The sequence below is a fragment of the Tenrec ecaudatus genome, chromosome 14 (assembly GCF_050624435.1).
Source record: "Tenrec ecaudatus isolate mTenEca1 chromosome 14, mTenEca1.hap1, whole genome shotgun sequence".
In the NCBI taxonomy this organism is placed as follows: Eukaryota; Metazoa; Chordata; class Mammalia; order Afrosoricida; family Tenrecidae; genus Tenrec; species Tenrec ecaudatus.
Window position 1 is genome coordinate 125,588,518 of NC_134543.1, and position 13,222 is coordinate 125,601,739.

General features: G+C 48.1%; 1 pseudogene; it reads left to right on the top strand.

The window, feature by feature from the left end:
* The first annotated feature begins 11,356 nt into the window (after positions 1-11,356).
* On the top strand, positions 11,357-11,475 carry LOC142426962 (U4 spliceosomal RNA; annotated as a pseudogene).
* Positions 11,476-13,222: the final 1,747 nt, after the last annotated feature.

The window sequence follows — 13,222 nt, forward strand, 5'->3', positions numbered from 1 at the left end:
TTCATCCAGCCTATCTTATTTAGACAGACCTTCGGAGATAACAACATGCACAAACACAAGAGAGAGCAAAACCAAGCAACAGTGTACAACAAAACAACAACAACAAACCACTGACAAAGAACAAAACTAAACACAACAAGAAAGAAAAGCTTGTAGTTAGTTCAAGGATCGTTTGTTGGCCTTTAGGAGTGTTTTCCAGTCCAGTCTGTTGAGGCACCACGGCCTGACCTCAAAGTCCACTTTCAGCACTCCCTGGGGACCTTGCCACTCCATTCCCTTGCTGTTCCGCTGCACTCCCCCAGTGCTTTGCCTCGATGTGGTGGGATCAGGTCAGGTGTAATTCCCACACTGTGTCTCTGGTGCTGTCCCCTGCAGGGCCATGAAGATCCATGTTCTTAACTGCCATGTTGACTCCCTCTTTATAGAAAATGGATTTTCTTTCTTTCTTTTTTTAAAATGCTTTTATTGGTGGCTCTTACATTTCTTATCACAATCCTCACATTCCTCCAACGTGTCAAGCACATTTGCACGTATGCCACCATCATCATTTTCAAAGCATTCTCTTCCCACTTGAGCCCCTGATATCCACTCCCCATTCCTTCCCCTCCCTTCCCTGGAATCCCTCCCTCACGAACCCTTGATAAGTTATAGATTATTTTTCCATATCTTACATCGTCCTCCGTTGCCCTCACCCACTTTTCCATTATCGCCTCCCTGGGAGGGGGTTCTAGGTTGGGAACATGGATTTTTTATCTTTTCCTAGGAATCCTTGTGGGGTGCAAATAGTTAATGCTCTTGGCTGCTAATCAAAGGTTGGACATTCACATAGAAGAGTCTCAAAAGAGAGGCTGAAGGTCGACTTCTGAAGAAGCGCCCTCAGAAGCCTGAAGGAGCACTCTCCTGCGGGCCTCACGGGAGCACAGCGCTCATCGGCAATTGGGACTGCGATCTACTGCAAGGCTGGGTGTTTGAGCAGAAGATTCCAAAGCTCAGCTTCCTCAACCCAAACGCCAAGGGAGGAGTTGGCCATGGGAATGGGGGTCAAGCAGTAAGGGAGAGACTCATGGGGAGACTGGCCCCTGCCTCCCCTCCCCCTCAGCTGCTCCCTTGCCAGTCACAGAACCTAGGACGTGAGGTTGGAATGCGGAACGATGTATGAGAGTGGAGAGAGGCTCAAAAAGCAAAGAGCTGGGTGGTCAGCCACGGCTGTCAGAGTGGGGCAGGGTTAGAAGCGTCAGGGAAGCCTACATTGGATGTACACAGGGAAGGTTTCCCTCTACGACATTCTAGTGTGCAGCCCATGCTCGGTACCTCCTGCAGCAGAAAGCGAACTCCTTCACAAGATAGCTGGTTCCACTGCGGCAGGTCTAGGGATTCAAAATATCTTCCTTAATTTAAGCCTTTTTCTTCCTGGGTCTGCCCGCTGCCCCAGCCGGTCCTAGCTCTGCTGAGGCTGAACCCACTCCAGGGGAGGCCTTCCCCGGCTCCGGAGACTGTGACACCCATTCCCCAGGGTGCGTGCTGTTGTCTTCCACGGCAGCCACCGAGTCAATGCTGACACCATAACAGTGGGTCCTCTGAAGGCCGTCAGAGTCCCGTGTGCCCCTGGACAGTGACCATCTGGTTGGTGCCTGGCACACAATAAAGAGCTCTGAAGGGCAGTGCCCTGGACTGACGTCAAATGGCAGGATGGGTTGGTTCAACCTTGAAGAAGCTGAAGAGCAAGGAGAGATTTACAAGTCCAGGCAGAAACCTGAGGCAGAAACCCGAGGCACAGTGGCCAAAGAGGAGAGACTGAAAACAAGTGATACAAATTATACCTGGGAGTAGGAGAGAGGGCATTTCCCCGCAGTCCTAGTCTAAACAGAACTTAAACTTGGATCTGATTTTTCTTCCTTGCTCACACTCCAGGCCCTGCTGCTACCCCAGCCTCTCTCCACCTCCTCTTGTAGCTGTTGAAACTATTGAGCGCTTGTGTGCCCACCTGGATGTATTTGCCTTTAAACCTACTCCCCTGTTTCTCTGCTCTGGTGTGTTTTTTAGGGGCTAACCTTTATAGACTGGGTTTCCCAGGCCCCTGGATCAGTTATCTTCCAGCGAGTTGGTTCTCCCAGTGGGAAGCATTTGAGGGAGATTAGGTGGTTGAGCTAATGTTCCCCAAGACACACACCTCTGGTTACATATGTGCCAGCTTCCATTGGCACCCTTGGCCCCTGCGCCCTGGTAAAACCCCCACTCCACTGACCCTCCGGCCCAGGGTAGAGAGGGCTTCCAGCTGCTGCTGAGTTCTGAGTTGCTTCTTGCTTCTTTCATCACTCATGTAGCCAATGCTCTTCATCAACATCTCTCTGTGGTAAATACTCTTACGTGGTCTTTGTGTCCAGCCTAGACATACCCAATTTGGGTGTGTTACTCTTTCAACTGCCATGCTTCAAGCAGCCTGTGTTGTTCATGGAGTCTGCATGATGAGGTGTAGACTTTTCCATGGAGTCTCCTCGGTCACTGCTTTAGAAAATTGCTTCTTGGTTCCGAGAATCTCAGAAAAGGAAGCTACCAGTCCATGGGACCCATGGAGTTGAAGGATAGAGTCTAGTTCCACTCAATTCAATACGTATTTAGCTGGTTCCAGCATTCATTCACTCATTTACCAAATGTTTTTTGAGTACCCATGAGGCTAAGCCTAAGGAGCGCTGGCAGTGCTGTGGGCTACGTTTGGGGCTGCTAGCTGTAAGGTTGGCGATTCAGCCTCGAGCAGCAGCTCCATGAGAGCGAGAGATGAGGTTGTCTGTTCCAGGACAGATTTACAGCCTCAGAACGCCTGAGTCAGAATGAAACCAATGGCACTAAACAAGACGAAGACTTGGCCTTCGTAAAGCTCATGTTCTATGGTGCGTTAGTGAGTAAGGGAGGGAGACACTAACAGAGAGGTGACATCTCAGCAGAGAACTTAAGGCCCTGAGAGAGTGCGTCATGTGGACAACAGAGAAGAGGTAGCAACCAGACGCTGAGAGAGAGGCCTGGACATGCTCCAGAGACAGCAAAGTGACAAGCGTGGGTGGAGGGGCATGAACAAGGGAAGAGGGGAGAAGTGACAGGAGACGAGGAAAGAGAAGGAGAAGTTGAGTGAGAGCCACATGGGTCAGTGGAAATCTCAGCAAAGGCTTCCGAAGGTTGTACTCTAAGATTGGGCCACTAACGAATTGTGCAAGTGTCTTTTGTTTTTGTTTCTCCCCAAAGCTGAGTTTTATTGTATCCTTTTTGGAGGGATAGAGTTATCAGTTTCCTTTAGCATTTATAGCTATGCAATTATGTATCCACTATATGTTTAGAATTATACGAATATAGTTATATACATATCATTGTATTTGCTTGGCTGTTGTTGACAAGATACAGTCAAACACAGACCAACTCAAACGTTTCCAGGAGGAGGACCTTTCAGGGACATTGATTGCCTTGTGTGGCCATTCCCACACCCCCTTCCCCTGAGCTGTTTCCTCCCCGTTAGCATGCACTGTCCCTCCGGTTCCTATCCAACCTTGCTGAGTTTCTGTTGTCAGTTTAGTCCCAGATAGATCATTCTTAAAGAGCATACTTGCAGTTCCTAACGTGGTTACCAACAAGGTTATGAATGAGATCCTATTTCTTGAGCATGTCTTTAAGATTTTATAGGTAAATGGAAGTAGGTTCTTATTTAGCCTTACTTTATTTATTTTACTGATTAAATATTCTTTATTTTCTATTTCAAGCCCATCTGCTGGAGTTGGGGCCAAAGTTTGAAAATAAATAGGTTATACCTTTTCTCCCTTCCTTCCTCTCTCTCCTCTTCGTCCCACCTTCCTTTCTCTTTGGGTCTCCTACTCATGTGCCTCCCCCTTCTTTTTGGAGTATTTTATTGTGGTTTGGGTAACAGTTTATGGAATATTTTTGCCTTACTTTAGAGGAGCCCTGGTGGCACTGTGATTACCCGTTGGGTTGCTAACCATGAGGTCAGCAGTTTGAAACCTCCAGCTGCTCTGCAGGAGAAAGCCCAGGCTTTCTCCTCCTGTGAACAGTCACAGTCTCGGAAACCCACGGGGCAGTTCTAGTCTGCCCTGCAGGGTCACCAGCAGTGAGAGAGTTGTAAGGAAAGAAAAACCTTCTCAACGACTCAAAGGCTGCACAGGCAGTAGGAAAAGGTGGCTGTATCTGCTGCAAGTAATGGGTCTACACCTAGGAGTGGAGTTACTTGACCATATAGTAAATTATTTTTAGTTTAGTTTTTAGTCCACTCCCCCACGTCGTTCCCCCCCCCAACCCAACCAAACTAAGTGTTTTGTCACTGTGGCTTGGCTTTGCATCTCTCTGATGGCTGATGGGGCTTAAGGGCTGCTCTCTGTGTTTAGTGACCACGGGAAGTCCTCTTTGGTGAAATGTCTATGCCACTCCTTTGTCCACTTTATGACTGGGTCATTTGCCTGTTTGTTGTTAACTTGTCAGAGTTTTGTATATGTTTTGGTCAATAGATTCTTGTCGGATATGTAGTTCCCAATGATATTCTCCCACTAAATAACTTGTCTTTTCACTGATTTTGTGAAGTCTTTTGATGAACTGAAATTTCCCATATTCATGAGGGCCCATTTATTTATTTTGTCTTTTGCGGTTTGTGCTTTTGTGATTTTCATACTTAACCCATTGTTGAAAGCATTGCTTGATGGAGTTGCCCCTGCTTTATTTCCATCTAGGAATTTGATGGCACTGTGAGTTTTGAACAGATGAATGGTTTACTCTGAATTATATTTGTAAATATAATTTGGCTGCTGCAGAGTGGGGGTGAGGGATGAGGCATGTGGACCTTTAACAATAACTCAGGAGGATTAGAGCAATTTCTGAGAGAAGTTGATGATGATTTGGCCAGCATGGAAGGCCTGGCGATTTTGAATTTACTTGGTAAGTTTTGCTGTATGGATAGAAGATACAGTGTGAGAGAGGGGATTGCCAATGATTCTATTTTCTGGCCAGGACAACTGGGAAAATGCAGCTTCTGTTTATGAAAAGTGGAAGGCTACAGGAGGAATATGTTTCGGTTTGGGACGTGTTGGATTCGAGATGCCCATTAGAGAGCCAGGTGGATGTGTCAAACAGACAGCTGGAGAGGAATGAGTCTGGACTTGAGGGGAAAGGCCTGGGTTGAATCTATGAAGTGAGGTGTGTCAGAGAAGAGAGGGTGCTTGGAATCCTGGGAATGGATAAGATCACCCAAGGAGGGGGTGCAAGCAAGAGTAGGGGAGGTTTAGGGAATAAGCTCTCTGGATTCTTCAATGTTTAGAGGCCAGGAACTAGGAAGAGGGGACTGCAGAGGGCTTCCTGGGGGATGGGCTGGAGAACCAGGACTCGGGACGGAGAAGGCAGAATGGGTGCGTTTGTGAGTGTGTGTGCATTTGTGTGTGTGTGAGAGAGAGAGAGAGAGAGAACATGTCTGTGAGTGAGCTCGTGGGTGATGGGCTGCGTCTATGACTGTCCTGTCCACAGGTCCCGTTCTGTTTGTGCAGCACAGGAAAGCCACATGGGCTTTGAGTCTGCAGCCAAGTCCCAGGGCTTGCAGTGGGAGTTCAGTAAACACCCTAAGAGGCATCCATAAGCTGAGCTTCGTGCGTCCCCATGAATGTCCCAGAAAGCCTCACTTCCTGACAGGTTTCTGAGAGTTTGCTATGTCTCTAACTCAAGACCCTAAGGCCCAAGAGTGGCAAAGGAGCCCCGATGGGTTGGCTACTAACCAAAAGTTCACTAGTTCAAACCCACCAGCTGCCACACAGGATAAAGATGAGGCATTCTGAAAAAAGGTTTACTGCCTGGGAAGCTTTATGAGGCAGTTTTATTCTTTCCTATACGTTGCTATGTCCCAGGAGCAACTAGACTACAATGGGTTTGTTTTTCTGTTTTAAGAATGGCCCAAACAAATCCACCAGAAGCTACTGGAAAGACAGCTCAGCAACCTGCCTTCCAAAGGTAACATAGCAGCGTTGGTGACTTCGTGGTGAGCTTACCTGCCTTCCAAAGGTAACATAGCCTTGAAGACTCTGCATAGCGGTTCTGACCCGCACCCACAGGCTCTCCAAGGATCGGAGTGGACTCACCAGCAGCAAGGCCATCAAGGTAGCTGAAGCCAGGCGCCTTTCCCTGCAGCGGGGTGGGGGTGGGGTGGGCAGGGGGAGGAGGGGCAGATGGACCTGCGGCGACACTGACAAAGGCAGCCTAAGGCCGCCTGCCAAGTGGATCTGGATGCAGACTCAGAAGAGTCACATTTCCAGGCTTCGTGGTACCAACGACAAATCTAGCTGTTAGTTGCTGAGCAACTTATCAAAACAAACAAACAATCCCCCAAATTTACATTCAAAAGTTAAAAAGCCTGAGTTCAAGGTTAGTCCAGCTCCTCCTACTCACCTGAACTCGTATTCTCTGCACTTCAGATTTGCTGATCTGTGAAGTGAAACAATAATACCAGCCTCATCAAATTGTGAGAACCGGTGAACTCTTTCTTATGTGTGGCAGCACACCTCCCGGTGGGTGGTGGATCCCAGGGAGGGAGTCTCCTGGCAACTCCTCCTCCTGCGTTCCAATCTTCCATCTTCATGTCCTGTGCTGCACAACCACTGGGGGCAGCTCCCAGATCCTGTTCTCTGCAGGACTTGCGGTGGTGAGCGGGAGGAGTAAGGAGAGAGGTCCGTGGTAGGAGGCCAAGGTAGCCCAGACCCAGGTCAGGATCTTTGCAAGCAGCTGATGGCGGGCTCTGCTATCATGGAGCCCTTCCGCATAGGCCCCTAGGAAGGAAGCTTTGAGGTGGGCTGGGCCTAGGGCTGCCCCTCAGCATGCTACAGGGAGCAGGCAGAGTCATTAAAACACCATCCCCTGTACTGAGAATTTATGCGGAGAGCAACAGGCCTTTGTTGAGTTTTCAACAGGCTAAGTCAAGGTCATATTTAGACTGGAATGTTTTGAGACGGGAGAGGAGGTCACAGAGAGGAGGTTGTGACACCTGTCTTGGTAAGATGAGTGGAGATTGGGCCAGACTTGCCTGAGAGGGGTTGGAGAAAGCAAAAGCACTCGAGGAAAAAAAATAGGAAAAACCCTGTTATTGCCAGTTGCGGGAAGGTTTGCAGAGCAGAGCTGTTTTCATCTCACCATCCTTCCACATTTCTTTTCCTGTTCCTGATGGCAGATCCCTCACGGTAGCACCACTTATCCACGCCCCCCTTGTGTTCCCTGTTCCAGTCACCCTTCGTTCCGAACCCTCCAGAACATTGTCCTTGAGTGAAAAAAATGATTTAAGGGAGTGGCCAGGTGGTAGGGGATGGTTTAGAGATGCTGGATATACGGAGAGACCAAGCATTCATTCAGTAAATATTTCTTTGGAACCATATATAACCTGACTCAGTTCCAGAGTATAGGCCGAAGGGTTGGCATGGGGAATCCTGCCCTCATGGAGTTCACATACCAGGGAACGACCCCTAGGTCTCTGACCCTAGTGACTGGGTGGGTGGTGGGTTACTTCTGAAGTGGGAACAGGACAAAGAGTGGCTGGTTTGGTGGAGAAGTTGCTGAGTTCCATTATAGAGATGGTTCAAGCACGGAGCCTTTGGTATGACCAGGAAAGGTAGGCAGGCAGGGGAGTTGAGATTGGAACTCAAACGATAAAGAGCCTGGCAGGATACATCGACTTGGCATTAACCACAAATGGGTCGTTCTGAATCCCAAGATGTGGAGGTTGTTCAGGGCAAGTAAGTATAGTGACTGAACTCTGAGGGTAGGGCAGAGTGAGGGGCTGCAGGAGCAGTCAGAGAGTGGGAAGGACATGTGTGTGCGTGTGTGTGCCATGGAAGCAATGGGAAAAGACCGCTCCAAGGAGGCACGAATGATCAATGATCTCTAACAGAGCTGTGTTGGACAGGGTTCTCTAGAGAGACAAACCAGATTGCTAGTAATTATATATAAATATATTTATAAAGATAGATATATAATACAAGAAATGAACCGTTAAATTCTATACAGATAGATCATACAAGAAATTAACAGTTAAATTATAAAGCAGTGAGACACTAGCAGTCCTTTAAGGCTTGAGAGCCGCCAGTTGCCAGTCCCTTTCTGTAGAGAGAGCTGAGCTATATGTATCCAGGCAGCAAACAGCAAGGCAGGTCCCCAACTGTCGGTCCCCAGCTCCAGAGATGAACATTCCAATCGTGTGGGCTTAAAGGGACCTCAACTTACACCGACACAGTCCACAGGCTAGGCATCCCACAGGTGGTGTACCCCTTTAAACTGAGGCACAGGACAAGCATGGCGAGGCTCACTGAGCCATTTATCCCTCTGCCCTTCAGTTAATCCTACTTGTGTTTATCGGCCAGGCTGGCACAATAAACTATCGCAAGAGCCATGAAGAAAATCCGGTTATCAAGGCCACCAGTAACAGTGATGGGAACAATGTTAGAAGGGTGATGGGATTTGGACTGTGGTGGGGTGAAGAACAGTAAGGAAGAGTGAGGCAGAGAGCCTGGTGGGCCCTGCTTTCGAGAAGTTTGGCCATGAGGAAGAGGAAGATGGCCCATTCGTGCCCTCAAAGGAGGCTGGGGGACTGAGCTCAATGGAGAACACAGCTAACTGGAGGTCAAAGATGAGAAGGGAGGCTAAGCATGGAACCAGGAGACCAAGGAGGGTGCTGGACCTCCTTTAGGCAGTGACGAGCCCACATCCCAACTAGTATGGACTGCTGAACTGTGAGGGTCTTCTGCTTCAATAGAAAGCAACGTGTTCTCCTGAGGTAAGACCACTTTCAGAGGCTGACAGATTTGGGTTTGACACGTCTTGGCTGCTTCTCAGCTGAGTTGTAAAACAAAGAAGAGAAAAGGCCAAAGCAGTTGCCTCAGTGTTGATTCCAACTCACCGTGACCTCATGTGCTCTGAGCAGAGCCAGGTCTACTAGGGTTTCAGATCCGTGACCTCCAGGAGGCACACGGCCAGGTCTTTCTTCTGAGGCGCTTCTGGGAGGACTCAAACCTCCAGTCTGCTAGTCTCTGAGTGTGTTAGCTGTTTGCACTCCCAGGCACTCCTAGTTGAGTAACTTGGGGTAAATGACGGAATCTCACCTAGTTTTCTCATCTGTAAGACGGTGTCTGTATCGGGATTGCGTATAAACCATGGATGGAATCACTGCGTTACTTAAAACCAGCAGACAAAATAAGCATGGATTTACTTGTGCTTACTTAATAATCTGCTGGGTACTCCATCTCTGTCAGGGATTGCACATTTTCAAAAAAGCTTTGATTTTGTAGAAAGGGGTTGTGAGGTTGGGAGATAGACTGATGCTATTCATACCCAGCAGCAGAATCTTTGGTGCAGGGGGGGGGGAAATGTGAAATTCTTCTCTAGAGATTAGTAAGTAAGCACAAGTGAGCTCTTGCTCACCCTGCTTATTAGGTAATCTGACACTGGTGTTGGGTCTGGCCTTCACTTTAAAAGTGGTCAGATTCTAGCTGCACAGCTTCCTGTGGTGACTGAGCCCTAGGAATCCAGGCTTTGGTCCAAATTGCTGAGACTGATTAATAAGTAGGGAGGCCAACTGATTCTTTTATTGACCAATGAGGACAGAGCAGCAGTCCTGGGGCAGGCCCTCCCCCTTGCTGGATGCCCGGAAGAACACAGGGTACAGTATTCTCAGGTACCTCTTCCGACAATAACAAGAATGACAACAACCATGTTTTTGCATTGGCCCGGCTCAATGTTCCTCTGGAATGAAAATCCATGACTCAAAATAGATAGCGCATGAGGATCACGGAAAAATAATGAGCCAGGAGCTCTCTGACTTCATAAAGGCACATTTGTGTTTGTTTTTGTGAAACGCACACGTATGTGTAATCTGTACATAAAGAGTCCAATCGTCCAAGGCTTGTTAGGGAAAACATCAGTCGCACAATTCCACTCTCCTCCCTAGAGGAACTGCTTCTCTTTATGGGGGGAGGGGTGTGCTGTCATTTATTTTCTCTTTATCTACCTCATCCTGATACTCGACAGATCAGAATGCAGCTGTAGAAGCCCTGGAGGAGGGCCCCAATTCTGATGACCGCTCCGCCAGGCACATAAACACTGTATTCCGACCACTTTAACCACAACAAATAGCTTCAGCTTGCTCTGCAGATTTCTAAACACGCTCCTTTGCATTTTAGCCCTTCTTCTCTGGTCCATAGGGGAAGCACGCTGAGTGCCTCCAGGCAGGAGGCTTGCTGCCAGGGAGCTTCTTTGGGGCATTTAAAAGCAGAGCAGAAAAGAGCTTTGTAATAATTTTCCAAGTACAGCAGAGGCCACGTTTCTCCGTGGCTGAGAGGAAGAGGACAAGAGAGAGGTGTGTCTTGGGCAAGCAGAAGCGGCTATCCTGACTGAAGAACTGCATCCTGAACACTTCTGATCCTAACCCTGTTAACTTTCCCAATAAATCCCCTAGCTGTGAATATTATCTGTGAGATGGATGTGGCCATTATAATGAATCCTTGAACCCAGCAGGAAGGTAGAGTGCCATGGGAGAGATGGCTGGTATCAGAATTGATGAAGAGGTCGGAGGGTGGAGGTATGCCTGACCACTGTCTCACAAGAATCAGACTTGGGCTGATGTTGAGTCTTATTCTCTTTCCCTCTTGTGAGGTTAGAGGAAGTCGGACACCAGCCCCAATGCATTCTTACACTCATCCTGAAGACCATCACTACCTACAAGTTGATTCTGATTCATAGCAATCCTATAGCACAGAGTAGAACTGTCCCTGTGGGTTTCCAAGATTGTAACTCTGTATGAGGAGAAATCCTTGGCTTTCTCCCGTGGAGCAGCTGGTGGTTTTAAATTACTGACCTTGCAATTAGCAGCACAATGCATAGGAGGACTGCAGGAGGAAAGCCGAGTCAGTGAGCTTGTAAGCATCTCAGTGCTGGCAGGGTCTCCACAGGGCTGCTCCAGCATCCAGGACTGCATCCAGGTAGGTCCATGTAGCTTCTCCTCAGGGATGTCTTGCAGGAAGTGAGCCTTGCCAGCTGAAGCAGGAACTGGCTAAAGCAGCTGCACCTTGGTCCGACCATCACAAAGCAAGAGACCCGAGAACTAGAAAGGCGAGGCTCACTGAGCCATTTATTTCTCCGCCCTTCAATTAACCCCACTCGTCTTTATCGGCCAGGTTGGCACAGTAAACTTTAACTGTATCACCCATCTCCCAGTTGATGGTGAAATGTTAGGTATGGAAGGGAGATCAAAGTTTCCAGTGCATGGGAAACCCTACATGAACACGTCCTATGAGAAAACGGATTGATGACCTAGAGAAAAAATGTGCTTTATAGAATCTGCTTAAGCTTTGCAGTGTGGCAATATTGTAGCCAGTGAGGTTTATCTGAGGTGCATTTATTTCTAATTGGAAAAAAAGAATCTGCTTAAAAATGCACAGTCTTTAATATTTATACACATGCATGTCATCTTTGGGAACTGTGATGGTTAAGGTTGTGTGTCAACTTAGCTGGGCCACAATTCTCACTTCTTGGGTAACTATTCAATAATGTAATTCAGAAGGTATATGATGATATACTCACACCCATGATGTCATTTCATTTGAGCAGCCAAAGGGTTGTGAGGGGAGTTTAGCCTGTATGCAATATATATATGGACATGCTGACCAAACTAACTTACAGGCTCTGGATCCTGCATCCAGCTTGTCATCATCTGAACTCTGGTTCTTAGGTTAAATTGACCTCCACAATCTGTGAGCCAGCAGCCTGTCTCTGCTGATCTTAGTTAGCTCCTGTGACTGTGGAGGTGTCAGACTCTAGCCTGACCTCTGACATTATATATATATATATATATATGTATATGTATATATATATTTCACTGGTTTTGCTTCATTAGAGAACTCAGCCTATAAATGTCATCAGTCACTAAAATAAGATATGTTGGTCTATGATGACTCTCAGTGGGCATGCAACCTCTCTAGAAACTAAAACCAAAGACTGAATCCAGCATCAAAAGCCCAAAGAAGGACTTGACACAAAAAAATCTCCATAGTCCAGAACGTGACAGTGTTGCTGTGTGTGGGGCGCAGCCCTTGATTTCTCACAAGGCTCTGAACATTCACTGGGGAAATTTTTTTCTTCTCCATAGCATCAAGTGAGACTCTTTTATCTTATATTTGGATTAGGGCCAATCAAGGCATCGAGGGCTAAATGATGAGGTGGTGGTGGTGATGTTAGCCTGAAAGAGGATTAGCAAACCCCCAAAGCTAAAGTTTCTAAGATCCTCCACGAACAGGTTAACATCTTCCCAGCCCCTTCTGCCCCCTGCTTGAGATCTTGGGAGCTTCCCACACACTCCACCGGGAGTTCTAGGCTTAATCTTCCTGCCAGCCAGGCCTCCCTCCACCTCGGCAGCCCCAGGTGCTGTCCAGATGCTGAGAGTCAGGAGCCTCCATGGCCTCCAGAAATTCCACGGGAGCTGTCCAGCCTGGGAGTCAGCACAGGAAGGGGGAGTTGGGCAGGACTTGGGAGCTCAGCAGTGTCTGCAGAACCCATGACCCAGAGCCTCCAAGTCAACGGTCAGGAGGGCCTACAGAGGCCACACCCAACTGTACAATGAGAGCAAGGGTGGGCTCAGAGGCACACAGCCCACCAGCAGCAGAGGCAGAAGCAGGTCTCCCCACCATGAGTCAGTGCTCTTTCCACATGGCCACCCTGTGGGCTCTCCTGCCCCACCACACTAGCTTACCTGCTCCCAGAGAACTATCTACTGGACACACAACAATCGATGAGCATAGTAACAACTCATACAAGGGGCTTTTGTCATGATTTCATTTCATTCTCACCACGACACTGCCATTAGTTCCATGTCATCATAGCTCCATTTTCTAGACACAAAAACGGAGGCATGGGAGATGGAATGACAGGAATGGAGAACTGGAGTAGACCGGGGTGTGTGGGTAACAAAAGACTGGACACAGAAGGGCCATCTGAGTGGGATTGGGAAGATGGTCTCCCTTAGCAGGATGAGAGAAGGGGGAGGACATTGCAACCAGCAGGACCAGTAAGGAAAAAGACCTGGATTTATAAAAGGGAGAGTGAGTTAGAGATCCAGAGAAGAAAGAAAGGGAGGGAGCAGGGAAGACGGAGAGAGAGAGAGAGAGAGAGAGAGAGAGAGAGAGAGAGAGAGAGAGAGAGAGAGAGAGAGATTGAG